We start from the raw sequence: 15171 nt of genomic DNA, 5'->3' as shown, positions 1-15171 counted from the left end.
CAAGAGGAAGTGAGAAGAAAACTGAGTCTTGAAGGAAGAATATATGCCTGCCAAGTAGTCAAGGAGCAAGGAACACATGACAGGCAGAGAGAAAAATATGTGCAAATGCACAGAAAAGTAAGAGAACTTGATAGAGCAAACTACAATTATTTCTATGTTGCTGAGAGATAGGTAGGTAATGGGCATAGCATAAGGTAAATTCAACATGCAAGGCTCAGATTATGAAGGATATTGAAGTGCCACACTCAACAGATTGGATACCATCTTCTAGGTTAACATGATTTGTTCAAGAATTCTGAACAAGGAAGTGACAAGATCAGAAAAGGTCAGATTCATATGGAAGCTAGATAAAATAGATATCTGGCTGGCTGGACAGTTAGATTCACATGGTCAGTGACTAGAATCAGGGGTACCAGGAGGCAATTTTGATAGTCTAGAACAGGTGCCAAATGCTTAAAGTAGAGCAGTGTCAGGGGAATGGAGAATAGAGAGACATAAGAGATATTTAGGAAGTAGATGTTTGGGAACTTGTTGACTGATTACAGACTAGATGCTTCAAAGAAGGTGTTTTCATCTTTGGATTTATGTTGTGATTTACATGCATATCACTATTGAGTTAGTGGAGAGAGCAGTAACCATTCTATTTCACAAAGAAAGGGACTTAGTAGAGGAATTGGGTGTGTGCAACAGACAGAAGGACTGGAGAAGCAGAAACCAGGAGTTTGTTGGCCACATAAGGCCAACAGGCCTTATAAGATTATATGCTAGAGATACATCCAACGTGCAGGAACTGCTGCTGTCACCACTGACACCTCCAGAGGGTTGGTGGGATGTGGAGTTTGGCTGATGTAAACATACCTGTTGGAACATGTTTACAGATCAACACAGTCACAGAAATTCAGCCTCTGTTTCCCTTTGCCTTCTAAGTCCAGATATGTATCTCACTGGAGAACCTAATTGCATTCAAGCCCTAAGTGCAAAGAAGTCTTAGAAATTTAGTTTTTAGCCTTCTAGTCCTTATGATGCAGGAAGGAACCCAAGTGGGGTAGGGATGATGTGCTACGTGTCACAAAGCAGTGTCCATCACAGTGGGTTATGTGGTGTTAAAAGGAAGCCGTTCTCACATTCTTAGAATACCTAAACCTATTCTATTCTTCTCTAATAGTAATACAGTAAATCCTCAGAGATTTATCCTTTTGGTTGTACATTTTGTGGTAATTCTTACTGGACTTCAGATCTCTGTAAAATGAACAAATTGAACTAGATAATTACTAAAGTTCTTTCAATATTCCATGAATCTCTTAACTTAGTAAGCTTCACTAAACTTTTTCAAAAATAGAAAATATAAGCTAAAGATGACACAAATGCATTTAAATTGCTTAAGAGGATCTTTCTTGGTCTATGTATCCAACTGTCAAAATTTTGATTTAATTTGCTGCTGAGAATTGCTTGTTAAATAGGAAGTTTCAGCTAATGGAACTGAGAATATAAGACAGTCAAGAACATGAAGCATGAAAGAGAATCTTTGGAACTGATCTCTTTGGAAAGAGCTGTTGTTTTGCTGCGTGTCATTTTCCCATCAAAGAAATGGAATCAAAAGACCTGCTTCTTGAGACAAACATAAGGCAAGGGGCTTACTTTACTGCACCTGGAGAGCAGTTTGGGGGCTCTATGGAATTTTTGTCTACCTGATCTTGCCTGGAAAGTCTGGAGGATGGGATTCCTGCTGCTAACTGTGACAGGGAGTTGCATTTACGTTGTGTTTGGCCGGTACTCCTAGAGTTTTTTTTTTTGAGACAAACCATGTGTAAGGGTTTCCTGAAGGCCAGATATGAGCCACCAAGACAGAGATAATATGGGGTCATATTAGGTCCTGTGTAATAGGGCCAGAGAAGTGTCTGCCAGGATAGGGTCCATTCTTCTGGGTCAAGAGAACTACTGGGGAGAGGTCACCATTGTTTGGAGGCCTCTGAAGTATAAGCCAAGACATCCATACAAGTAAGAACTAGTTTTAAACATCTATCTGCCCAGAGACCTGAAGGTCACAATGTTATAATACCAATGAAACTAGATCTCTACCTCCCCTCCCCCTGCCCCCTGCCTGGCCTATTTTTTTAACCTCTCTTTCCCTTCCTTCCTTCTACTCCTTTCCTGGCCTTTCTGAAAGCTTCAGGAATGTCCCTATTGGCATCATGGGGAAGAAGAGTGGAAGCATAGAGTGGTAAAGAAATGCTTCATGTCCCCTTGAGGTTCCCCTGGCAGCAGGTCCAGGTAAAGGTACTAGAGAAAAGATTAGGACTTTAAATGAAGTCCAAGTTTTTGGTTATTACATAGAGACTGAATCTTCCATTTTCTGAATTAAGAGTGTGGTTGTGACTTAACAAGACTGAGGAAATATCTATTATCCAAAAGTGATCAAGAAAGTCATGAGCTTGTGGATCATTCCCTCTAAGTTCCCACAGATTGACTGGATCTTTAGAGACATAAGTGGGGGTACTCTGGGTACTTAATCAGATAAGTGATAATGTCATCAGAGTTACTTGATAGATTAAAGCGGTCGAGACTGAGAAATAAGGGGAGAACATTTTTCAAAGTGCTCTGGAGCTGCCCCTTCAGCTCTGACCCTAGGCATGATGGAGGACCAAGAGGCAGAAATGCACTAAGACCAGGGAGAAGGCATTACCAGGGCTTCTCCACCTTCCCATGAACTGGGAGTCTATCTCCTGATTGGTCCCAGCTCTCCATGTCTTTAAAGTGCCATGCTGTTTTTCTGTATTTCAAACCACTGAGTCTGGCAGCACCCTGAGGTTCACACTAGATTTCCAAGAACTTGATAAAGATCAGATTGAGATTAAGGAACATTTGTAGAATGTTAACAAATATTTAGAAAGTGTTTTCTTTCCATTTCCCCCAACACCCTTGTAAGATAATTATTACCATGATTCTTAATTTACTAATGAAGAGACTGAGCCATTTGACTTAATTAAAACACCAAAACTTTATGACTTTATGGTGTGTTTTTCCCAATATTTTATAAAATGAGTGTAAGGGGAATACTTACTTTAGAAAGCATGGAGAAGATAATATTTCAGAGGATGGTTTGACAAATATTAGTTGAGCACCTACAATGTGCCAGGCATTGTTTGAGGCACTGGGATGAAACAACAACAAAAAGAGGACAGAGTACTGTCTCCTAGAAATACACTGTTCTAATGCAGACTCCAGGATACTGTATGCAAAATGCTTCACACTGTGCCTGGCACCCAGGTAATGACAGGGTGGTATTAGGGTTCACCACTAATAATAACCACTATTGTTTGTGTTGACTGTTTACTCACTGCGTAGCAGGCAGTGAGCTAAGGATTTTAGACACATTATTTCATTTATTTTTGTAAAGATCTGGGAAGTAAAATATATTACGTTTTTCATTTTACAGAGGAAAAGTTGATATTTAGAGAGGTTAAGCTGCATAAGGTCACAAAGCTTACATGTGATGGGGCTGTGACACGTTGCTGGCTTCCCTTGAGGGAAACAGAGGTAGGGGTAAAGGAATGAATGCACACGGAGTATTTATTAGGTGCCAGGCACTGCAGTAAAACATAAAGATGGGAGTAAGCCACACATATTTCTGCTGCTGATACATTTTTGATTAGACCTGCACAGTAACAGAGGCTTATAAAAAAGTTATTCAAAGTTATATTCAAAGTTATTCAAAAAAAGTTATTCACTTAGAAGGGTGAGCAGTTTACCATGTGGGAAGGGACTGGAGAAAGATTTGCAGTTGCATCAATGTTTGAGTTAGGTGTTGAAGAATGAGGAAAAAAAATGTGGTTGGAAAGAGAGTAAAAGCCCTGTCAGCCCTGGGGACCACAGGAACAATGCACACACCTGTGACAGTGCACAGGGAGGGTGGCCACGCACCTGGGAGAGTGCACAGGAATGCATGCCTCAGAGGGAGGTATGTCCCCTACCTGAAACTTTCAAAGCCTTTTCTCCAGGTAAGGATGTCTCTTTGCAAGGGATCTGAATAACAGTCACACTAAGCGGTGAATGGCAAAGAAAGGGTTGATATGGCAACTCATGAAAGGGGAGTTTGGCTTTTAAGAGACAGCAATATCTTAAACCAAAGGAATATATTTCTAATGGTAGAACTTCCAGCACTAGAGAAAGTCGGTTTTTCATAAGCAAGGTAGCCATGCATTCTTGTTTATTCCACGTAATCTTGGAACTGCTGTCCTGGCATCTTTATTAATAGTGCCTTCTCTCACTCTCAAAAGTGGTCTGGTTTCACTGAAAAAAATGATATGGTCACCTTATTATAAGAGATGCTAGTTCAGATTTCATCCCAGAGGCCCATTGAGCTTCTACAAACACTACTAGCTCTCTTTCTGATGGCTACTTTCTTAGATTAGAGTCTGTTTCCTGAAACTCTCTTACAGTAAATGCAAAATGGTCTTCTGTAAGGCTCAATTTTACTTATTGAGCTGTTCTACTTTATAAGAAGACAAGTCTACCAAGGAGAACCATTTTCCTAAATGATTCAAACAATATTTTTCCTTCATTGTTTCCCCAAGGCTTTGACTCAGAGCAAATGTTTCAAAATGGGCTTGTTTCACAGTGTATTTAGGGTTTGTGTTCATGTTGGTGGTGATACATTCTAAGTAGCTTTTCCCAAAATTCCAGTTTCCACCAGACTTTCCCTTTTCTGAGCTCCTAATCCTTTTCTAGTCAGTTTCACAGCATCCTAAACTATTGTTATTGTTGTTGTTGTTTTTACTGTAAGAAGTATACTTTTTAAAAAATTGATGCATCATTAAAATATAACATTATATTGGTTTCAGATATATGACATGATTTAATATTTTTATATATTACAAAAAGATCACCACAATAAATCTAGTTAATGTCTGTTACCACACATAGTTACAAAAATTTTTTTCTTATAATGAGAACTTTTAAGATTTACTCTCAGCAACTTTCACATATATGATACAGTATTATTAACCAAGGTCACCATGCTGTGTATTACTTTTAGCTTATTTATTTTATGACTGGAAATTTGTACCTTTTGACTCCCTCACCCATTTTCCCTGCTCCTTATCCATCACCTCTGGCGACCACCAATCTGTTCTCTGTGTCTGTATATATAAATGAGATCATAAGATTGGTCTTTTTCTATATGACTTATTTCACTTAGCATAACGCATTCATGTTTGATCCATGTTGTCACAAATGGCAAAATTTCATTTTTTTTGTGGCTGAATAATATTCCATCGCATATATACAACATTTTCTTCATTCATTCATTTATCAGTAAGCTTTAGGTTGTTTCCATATCTTGTCTATTGTAAATAATGCTGCAATGAAGATGGGGGTACATTTATCTTTTCAAATTGCTGTTTTTAATTTCCTTGGATAAATACCCAGAAGTGCAATTGCTAGATCATATGGTAGTTCTATTTTTAATTTTTTGGGGAATCTCTATGCTGTTTTCCAGAGTGTCCACACCAATTTAAATCCCCACCAACAGTGTCCAGGTGCTCCTTTTTCTCTACATCCTTGCCAATACTTATTATTTGTCTTTTTGATAAACCATTCTGACAGGTGTGAGGTAATGACTTACTGTGGTTTTGATTTGTATTTCCTTGATAATTGATGATGTTGAGCATCCTTCCAGTAACTGATGGTCATTTGTATGTTCCCTTTCTAAATTATTCTTTAAACTGTACACTGTGTCTACTATTACGTGGTGAGCTTCTTTACCTCAAACCATGCCTTATTCATTTTTCTATCCCTTTACCTAGGGCACTGCTCAGCACATAGAAGATGTTCAATAAGTATGTTTTTATTAAATAGCTGATTAACCACTTAGAGATTATAGTGTGCTTTGGAAATATAGAATTGAATTGAAGGAACTGCAAGGAATATAAGAGGTTTGTAAAATCTGTCCCTCCCTTTTTATTTATTTATTTATTTATTTATTTATTTATTTATTTATTATTTATCCCTCTCTTTAAAGTGACTGTGTTACAAGAAGATGGGACAACAGAAGCTACCTGGTCAGGCTCTTGGATTTTTAAAAATACTCTAGTTCCTCATTTTTCAAATTCTATAAGTAGTTTACAGTTTGGATATGAAACTTAACAGAAGTGGCTTACACAGGGTGCCTGTTATTTGGCTTCCCTGGGCAACAGACTAGGATTTTGAAGGAGATGAGAGAATTTTCTTTGGACTTTGTGGTAAAGTATGGGGAGTCTGTTATTTGCCAGATAAGTTGATTATTGCAGAATGCTTGAGGATCTGGGGAGATATTCCAGATCATGTTATATATTGTAATTCTCATTATTGTAATTTGCTAGATATAACTGTATGCATAGTTTCTTATGATTTCTAGATCCCTGGCTTTCTTCTATCATATCTTTGGCCCTGTTTTTACCACCGAGATACTCCTGCATACCTTTGCACAGCCATGCCTCACTGGTTCTGTCTTATCTGAGGGATAGAAGAAGGGAGACAGGGAAAAAGAGTTAGCCTTCCCTTTCCTGAAGTTTCCTTCAATAAGATATTATGGTGCATCACCTTGCAGTGACCCCTCATGTTTGCTAGGAGGATGCCCTGAGCCAAGGGAGCAAGGCTAAAGGGCCAGAAGAGCAGGATCCCTTTTCCTTTCTACAGTGACTACTTCCTCTTCTTGACACCACCCTGCCCATCCAGTGAACTTAAGCTCAACTAGATTCTTATGGAAATCTTTAGCTAATAGCAGTAAGTTTCTTTCTTTTTCTCAAGGATCGTTCTTCTAAAGTTGGGACTTCAAATAGTGTCGGGAAAATGTATCTTCCCAATTCACTTGTTATGAATTGCCCCTCTTTAGGGTTTGACAATCACACCCCACTGGCATTCACACTTGTTTTTTACTGTTCTCATCATTTCTCTGCACATACCCTACCTGCTAGGATGTCTAGCATCCAAATGCTTGTTACACAGCATATTCCTTCTTATCTTTCTGATGCTGGGGGTAGGGGCCCTTCCCCTTTCATTTTTTCCATACAAGTCCTATACTTGGGTCAAGAACAAACTTCACTGTCCCCAAGAAGGCTTCCTAACACCAGCACTCTTTGCTGCTGAGCTCCCAGAGATCAAACACCATATCCCACACTACTTAACATTGCAGACTTCCAGGGATTGTTTGCTAATTGTCTCATGAGTTACCTCGGTAGAGGGATTTCATATTTTCTATCACATATACTTTTAATTTTACTTTCCTCAATACCTAGTGGAGAGCTGGGTATTCAACAGGAGCTCCATTAGTAAATATGGATTTAACCTGATAATCCTTTCTAAGTGTTTTCTTATTAGTGGCACAAAACAGTGATTAATTTTATCTGCCAGGGTACTATCTGTACCACAGGATTTGGAACAGACTTTATCTTTTCCCACAGGAATGCTTTGGGCCATCATTCTTCCTTTGTTTTGAATATAATATGCTATGTTTATCTTTTCAGGCAAGTCTATGCCAAATAAATATTTTTTTTGTCTTTAGAATTGGTTGCAAAACAGATTCTCTACATTTGTTGTGTTATTCAAAACTAGTTTCAGGTTTTGGATTCACTTAAACCCATGAGATTTTGACATACATTTTCCTTCTGACGTGATTGAGGGGACAATGGGGAAGGCGGTGAGTTAGATGCTGAGAGTTTTTCTGAGTTTGAGATTACGTCAGTCACTCCACAAAGATGACTTACTGCTTGACCAAGGCATTCCCATATGCAAAAACCCCTGGTTGTCACCCAAGCCTGGTTTCCCCAGACTGCTATTCAATTCAGTTAGATTTATTCACTAACTCATTTAGTCATTCATCAAAATATATATGCCTACTATGTGCTATGTCCAGTTGTGGGCACTGGGGATTCAATTCAAATAATTTGGACAACAAGCTATTGAGGAGTCACAGGAAATGTGGAGATAAAGAAGGCACTGTTCCAGCATTTGTGGACCGTCTCTCATGGATGAGTTTGTGCAGAGAAGAATGGCAGTGGAGGGGAGACATTGAGACAAGTACATGCATTACTTTGGCGGGGTTGTTGGGATTGATCACCATCAACGCTGCATTATTTTTTGGTCTGAAGCTAGAGGACTGGACCAGACCACTTGTCTGGCTCTTTATTCTTTATTTCCGTCTTTCTTTTGTTCTTTAAAATAATATTAAATATAATATATAATGATAACTACTGTAAGTATAGCAATGTGAAATAAAATAAAATAAAATATTTTAATTATTTTAGTCTTTATTTTTTATTATTATATGATATTAAAAAATTATTTTGTGTATTTGTTTATTGATTGTTTTCCCCCAATAGAATGTAACCTTTTTGAAGGTAGAGACCATTTCTACCTAATTCACTGGTAGATCACCAGGGCCTGGGATAGACTCTATCATGTAATAAACATTTAATAACTGTTGACAAAAAGTATGAATTCTATTTGTTCCTAAGTATTATCATTTTTACTGAAACTTTTGGACTGGGAAACGTAATAATGATTTTGGAGCTGGAAGCATTGGCATTGAAATGTTATTTACAGCAGAGCAGCAGTCTGAGAAAGAAGCAAATTATGTTGCCTACAGTATTATCTGTTTATTGTTCTGCAAGAAGACTGATTGAGAAGAGGTCCGGGAAATAACACAAAACACTGGACAGGAGTAATGTTATCTGAGGATGCAAGTGACACAATGACATTTAGATAAGAGTTTGCCATTATTTTGTTGGAGAATTTTCAGGAAGTTACAATTTTCTCATGTAGAAGCTCTGGGTCTTAAAGTGATAGTTTAGAGCCTCTCCTTAATTTATATACTTTTGGGAAAGGAAGATTAATAATCGCCAGTAATGCCTTCACACAAAGGCAACTGTTCACCTATACACAGAGAATTTTCAATCTCTTGATTTTGTTGCCAATCTTTGAGCCAATCCTTGAACCAATCCACACCTCCTCCAACCCCTGCTCCTGAGGTGGAAAGTGCACACTGGCCATCTGCAGGGTCTGGGATGAGTCTTGCTTTAATAATACAAGTATCTGATAGAAGCTCTTCACCTGTCCCCTCACCAAGCCTTTTGATAAATCCTACTGCACTGGCCCCTCTAGCATCCACAAGACTGCACAGATTTCCAACTCTCTGAAGCAAAATGACCAGGATTATGCCTTTGCATAATCCTTGCTGCTCACTGCCTTTACACTGAGGCCATCTGTGCTCACTTGGGCTATTCCCAGCTGATGGCTGAGAGCAGCAGGGACACTAAGCAGGTCTAATACTTATAGACACAGGATTCTTCTGATGCCCAACTTTGGATCTGCAATTCTTCTAAGGCCTGGCCTTGACACACCTTTCTTAGATTACTCAGCAGTCTAGGACTCTTCACCCAGCCCTCCTCCCCTCTTTGCTTTGTTCAAACCCACCTCCCTGTCTAACAGCCATTCCTGTCTCCTTGCTCCCTTGCTGTTACCTCTCACAGCTTTCTCCTAATAAAATCCCAGCTCAGTTACTTCTCTTGGCATATCCTTCTTGAAGAACCCTGGACTAACACAACACACCCATTCTCTATGACTGGGCTTTTACCTTCTTTGTCTTTTAAATCAGAACTGAACTTCTGGTTCCTAGGCCACTTGATTGGAACTCTGATATTATCTGGTTCTTATTAATATTCTTTTCTCTTCAATTAGTTGCTGAATCTTTCCTACATGCCATTTGCTTTTGGGGGTACTCTTATTTAAATGGGTGGGCCATCTAGAATTACAGTGTACTTCCAGAACTAGCTGCATTTGAATATTGCTACCACCTAGAAACTCACCATCTTGTCATCATTGTTGCAAGACCAAAAGATCAACTTGTCCTCCTCTTGGACATCAACTATGCGTTGATCTAATTGCACACTGGAATTTTTACCACTGGCCATCCTTCTGTGGTGTTAGTCCTGGAGTGAGCAGATTGGTTACATAAGCCTGTGGCTTGCATGATTTGGGGTTTTGTTCCTTTAATACTAGCCCATAGCTGATGTTTCAGCTTTACATGTATCAAGAGTTGGAGTACCAATAATCTACAAGAGATATTGCAATATACTCCCCCTAGGAGAAGTTACATTTTCAGCTGTATTCAGCAATCCTTATTAAGACTGAATTACAAAAAAAAGAGACTGAATTACAGATCATTTATTGAGATTAGTTGAAAACAGAAGAAATATGAATGTAGTGGATATTTGAGTGACACAGAAAATATTCTAAGGAGCACAAAAGCCAAAGGGAAAGCTGGTAACTTCAAAGTGAAGCCTCACTACCAGCATAAATTTTTCTAATGTCAGGGAGTTTCTTGGGCTTTCTACATACCAGACCATACCACACCAATTCTGGACTCAACCAGAATTGAAATTTCTAGTTGTCAGACACCCGCCCAGTTATACAACATGAAGGAGGCTATAGATTTGCACATAGGCTATAGTATTACAGCTTAATCCTTTTGGCAATCAGAAATGGGCAATTATCCTGATCAACTTAACGTTTCCAACTTAGCAACCTCTTTATTTTCAGGGCTTCAACCATACTTAAACTGATAACTGAGTCTGTGAGAAAGAGTTATGAATACAGTAGAAACAAAAGTCTGTAGGAAAAAGTTTGAATGTAGGTACCATCTAAGGATTAGAAAGTGTAGTCAGAATTTCCTGTACTAAATAGTGTTATCTTAACCTGGGGAAACTGTCAATGGATAGATGGTTTTCCAGATTATAGGTGCTTCTCTCCTATACTTTGTCATAAGGATTAGCTTGCACTGTGCCACAGAACTGGATGATCCCCAGATACACCACTGTTTCTTTGTGTATGTATTTCCTCATCTGTAATATGGGCGGAGGGCATGTCCTGTCCAGCTTCCATCCTGTTCTTGAAAAAGGGACGGTAAGGTCAACATGAAGGCACTTGGAGAACAGTAAGGTTATCTGCTAGAGATGGTGAGTATAGTGAACAGGGTTAACCATGTACTTCTGGACGTCATGCAGCAAGTTGATTTGCCACATGACTTAGTAACATGGGCTTCTTTTTATTAGTTGGCTTTTAACCCTCAAATAGTTTCAAAATGAGTGATATTGTCAGTTGGAATAACTATAAAAAAGGTTTTTTTTCAAAACTATAACTTCTTATGTCTTTTCAGTATTCCCAATTACTGTTATAAATGTGAATGTATCAAAGAGAGTGCAAATTTGACTTTAAATTGTTCTGTCACTTTACATGCTTTAAATATCTTTTTAAGAATAGTAGATTGGATACTAGAAGAAGGTGCTTTTAAAAACACATAAGATTTATTGATTTAATATTAATTATTGACATAATTTGTTGTGATATGTTAATTTTGATACTAATCTCCTTGATAAAAGGAAACCAAAATACTTAAGAGCAATAAAAGTAAATTTATATTGTATTACCCAATGGATGTATCATTTTATATAATGAATATGTGACAATTTGAGGATAAGTAATGAACAATATTATTTATTTTACTGAATAAAATGACTTTAAAAGGAACATATTGAATACTTTTATTTAAACTAATATGTCTTAAGAATGCATTTTAAAGGGGATCCCTGGGTGGCTCAGAGGTTTGGCGCCTGCCTTCAGCCCAGGGCACAATCCTGGAGTCCCAGGATTAGGTCCTGTGTCGGGCTCCCTGCATGGAGCCTGCTTCTCCCTCTGCCTGTGTCTCTGCCTCTCTCTCGCTCTGTGTCTCATGAATAAATAAATTAAAAAAATCTTTTTAAAAAAAAGAATGCATATTAAATATGTGTAGTCAACATACATGCAAATTTATTGATTACGTTAATAAATATTCACTAAGTGTCCACTATGTACAAGGCACATTGAAGGCACTGAGGATATAGTGAAGAATCAAACAGGTGTTATTTATGTTTAGATCCTAGTTGCAGGTGAGAAAGGGGATGATAATTATACTAAGCAAAATAAGTCAATCAGAGAAAGATTATTATCATATGATCTCACTAATTGTGAAATTTAAGAAACAAAACAAAGGATCAAGGGAAGGAAAAAGAAAACAAAAGGAAGTCAGAGAAGGAGACCATAACAAAACAAACTGAGGGTTTTTAGAGGGGAGGGATTGGGGGGATGGGGTTACTGGGTGATGGGCATTAAGGAGGGCATGTGATATAATGAACACTGGGTGTTATGTAAGACTGATGAATCACTGACTTCTACCTCTGAAACTAATAATACACTAAATGTTAATAGAATTTAAATTTAGAAAAATAAACAGGTAAAAAAATGGATAAGATTATTTCAGAAACAAAAGTGCCAAGAAGGACACAAAATAGGATGATTTGAAAAAGGGTTGTTGCTGATGTAAACTGTATGGCCAGGGAAGGCATCTCATTTTTGGGATCGCTCTATGTGAATTAAAACCTGAATATAAGAAAGTCCTAGCTATGTAGACAGAGAGAGCAAATGCTCTCAACTGGTAATGAATGTAGTGTGAAAGAAGACCAATCTCATGAAAATACAGGAATGGAGGAGAAAGGTACCAAATGGGGTTGAAGGTAGAGTGGGATCTTATAGGTCATGATGGGACTTGCGTTTCAAACTAATTGCAATGATTAACCATTGTAAGGGTTGAAGTATGTTGGTGACAAGATCCCATTCGTGTTTGAGAAAGATCACTCCTGCTTGCTGTATAGAGAGTGGAAGGCGCAGGAATGGAAGCAGTGGGACAATGTAGGAGACTCTTAGAACCATGGGGGAAAATTAATGGTGCCTGGTCCAGGGTAGAGGCTGTGGAGTTCTAGGGAAGCAAAACATTTGCTGATGCTGTGGATACGCCGGTGGTGAGGTGTCAGGGGCTGAACTGTGTCCTTCTCCAATTTCTTATGTTGAAGTTCTAACCCCCAGTACCCTAGAATGTGACTGTATTTATAAATCAGGTCTCTAAAGAGATGATTAAGTTAAAGTGAGGTCTTAGGGTGGGCCTAACCCAATAGGACTGGTGTCCTTAGGGAGAGGGAATCTGAACAGAGGAACACACAGAAGAAGGATTGTGGAAGACTCAGGGAGGAAAAACTGATCATCCACAAGCCAAGGAGAAAACCTCAGAAGAAAACAACCCTGCTGACATCTGCATATTGGCCTGTGGCCTCCATAATTGTGAGAAAATATATTTCTGTTGTTTAAGCTGCTAACGCTATGGTATTTTGCTATGGCAGCTCTAGCAAACTCATACAGGAGTCAAAGAAAAAAATTAAGGATTATACCTGGGTGTTTGGCTTGAGAAACTGTATTTAGATGTCTCATTACCAGGATGAACAAAATTTCAAAAAAAAAAAAAAAAAAAAAGGGAACTTAGAGTCTCTTATCCATTCCCAGTCCTTTCTGGATACCAACACAAAGGGCTGGCTTAATGGAGCTAGTATTATTTATCAATGCTGGTAAGTTGGACTTTCTATTATTTTGTATACACAGAAGAAAAACTTTTACAAGATACTTGCTATCAAAAGGGGGCATTGCACTGAATTATGTTAAGGGCCACTGACCTCTTACATCTTAAGCAGGGAAGCCACATGGCCCAATATTCCTAGAGGGTCTTGCATTTATACTTTGAGTGTCATCTCCAAAGATAACACATGCAGTCACAGGTTCACAATAATAGAACCAAAAGAAATTATTTACCTTAAAACCTTGAACTTGTAGTTGTATCTTTAGGGTAACTCTAGAGTATTATGAATTCCTATTTTTGTAATAAAACTTATGGTAATTATCTTGTGATACACCCATGTCAAAGGATTATTCTGGGATTAATTAAGTTTTAATATTTTAATTAAACTCTAAAATGATAGGTACTAGCAATTTCTAAAAATCTTAGATAATTGAGAGTACAGAGACTGGATTTATATGAAAGTGTTGCTGCTTACTGAAAGCAAATTTATATATTTTTCAGTTCTCTGTTACATTCCAGACTGTAACAGCTCGAAGACAAGAACCATTTCTAACTCAGCTTTTTCATCCTAGTGTCTAGCATGGAGACTTGGCCATAATAGGCTAGCAATTAATGATTGGGGAACTAATCTAAGATGCTGGCAAAGAGACTTTATTAATGAAACAGTGTCAATCTTGTTGCTGCAACTGTTGCTGAGAATAACAGCTAGCAGACTTTTTTTTTTTTAATAAAGTGTCGCATCTGATTAAAGCTATCTCTAGATTATCGCATAATAATGCACAGGCCTGTAGAATCAGATTTTTTGAAGACAAATAAAAGAATAGCTAAAAATAAATAACAACCTTTATCACTCAAAAAGTGTAAGCCACCTGAAGAGGAGTAAATTTAAAAACAAATTTGTTAATGTCTATTCTTACCTCCTAGGTTATAAATTCTGTGAAGACAGGGAAAGTGTTTATCACCTAATATAAGGCCCAGCCCACAAAAAGCTTCATAAATATATGTTGTATGCATGATTTAGGAAAAGCTACTATCATATTTCTTAAAGTACAAAACTTTTTGGTCACCAGGGTTTCTTTCTGGCCTTGGCAGGCAACTATAATAGTAAAATGGTCACTTGGAAGGCAGGGAGAATGCAGTATTCCAGGGGTGTTACTTGAGATATTACAAATATTTTGTTTTTAAGCATTATGGAATAGGCAAAATTAATTTAAAATGAATTACATATTTTAAAAATACTCAAGGAAAAGATCTGGACAAAAGTACTTTATGTTTTTTTATTCAAATAGATGAAAATTAATTTTTATAGACAAAAATACTCATAGTTTTTCAAGACTTCCACTTGGAATAACAATAACCATGTATGAAAGGCCAGTGTTAGATGTTCACCATTTATTTATTTATTTATTTTTCCCACAAAGAATGTGTTTATTTTGTATTATTTTTTAAAAATAAATTTATTTTTTATTGGTGTTCAATTTACCAACATACAGAATAACACCCAATGCTTATCCTGTCAAGTGCCCCCCTCAGTGCCTGTCACCCATTCACCCCCACCCCCCGCCCTCCTCCCCTTCCACCACCCCCAGTTCGTTTCCCAGAGTTAGGAGTCTTCATGTTCTGTCTCCCTTTCTGATATTTCCCACACATTTCTTCTCCCTTCCCTTATATTCCCTTTCACTATTATTTATATTCCC

At 37.8% G+C, this 15171-nt stretch overlaps 1 long non-coding RNA gene across 2 annotated transcripts in view; it reads left to right on the top strand.

The window, feature by feature from the left end:
• LOC140635651 (uncharacterized) overlaps nucleotides 1–15171 on the top strand; it is a 106949-nt gene that overhangs the window by 25570 nt on the left and 66208 nt on the right. The gene's annotated exons all lie outside the window — the stretch shown is intronic.

Source organism: Canis lupus, chromosome 6 (assembly GCF_048164855.1).
Source record: "Canis lupus baileyi chromosome 6, mCanLup2.hap1, whole genome shotgun sequence".
NCBI classification, from domain to species: Eukaryota; Metazoa; Chordata; class Mammalia; order Carnivora; family Canidae; genus Canis; species Canis lupus.
This window is presented reverse-complemented; position numbering and strand designations above follow the sequence as displayed.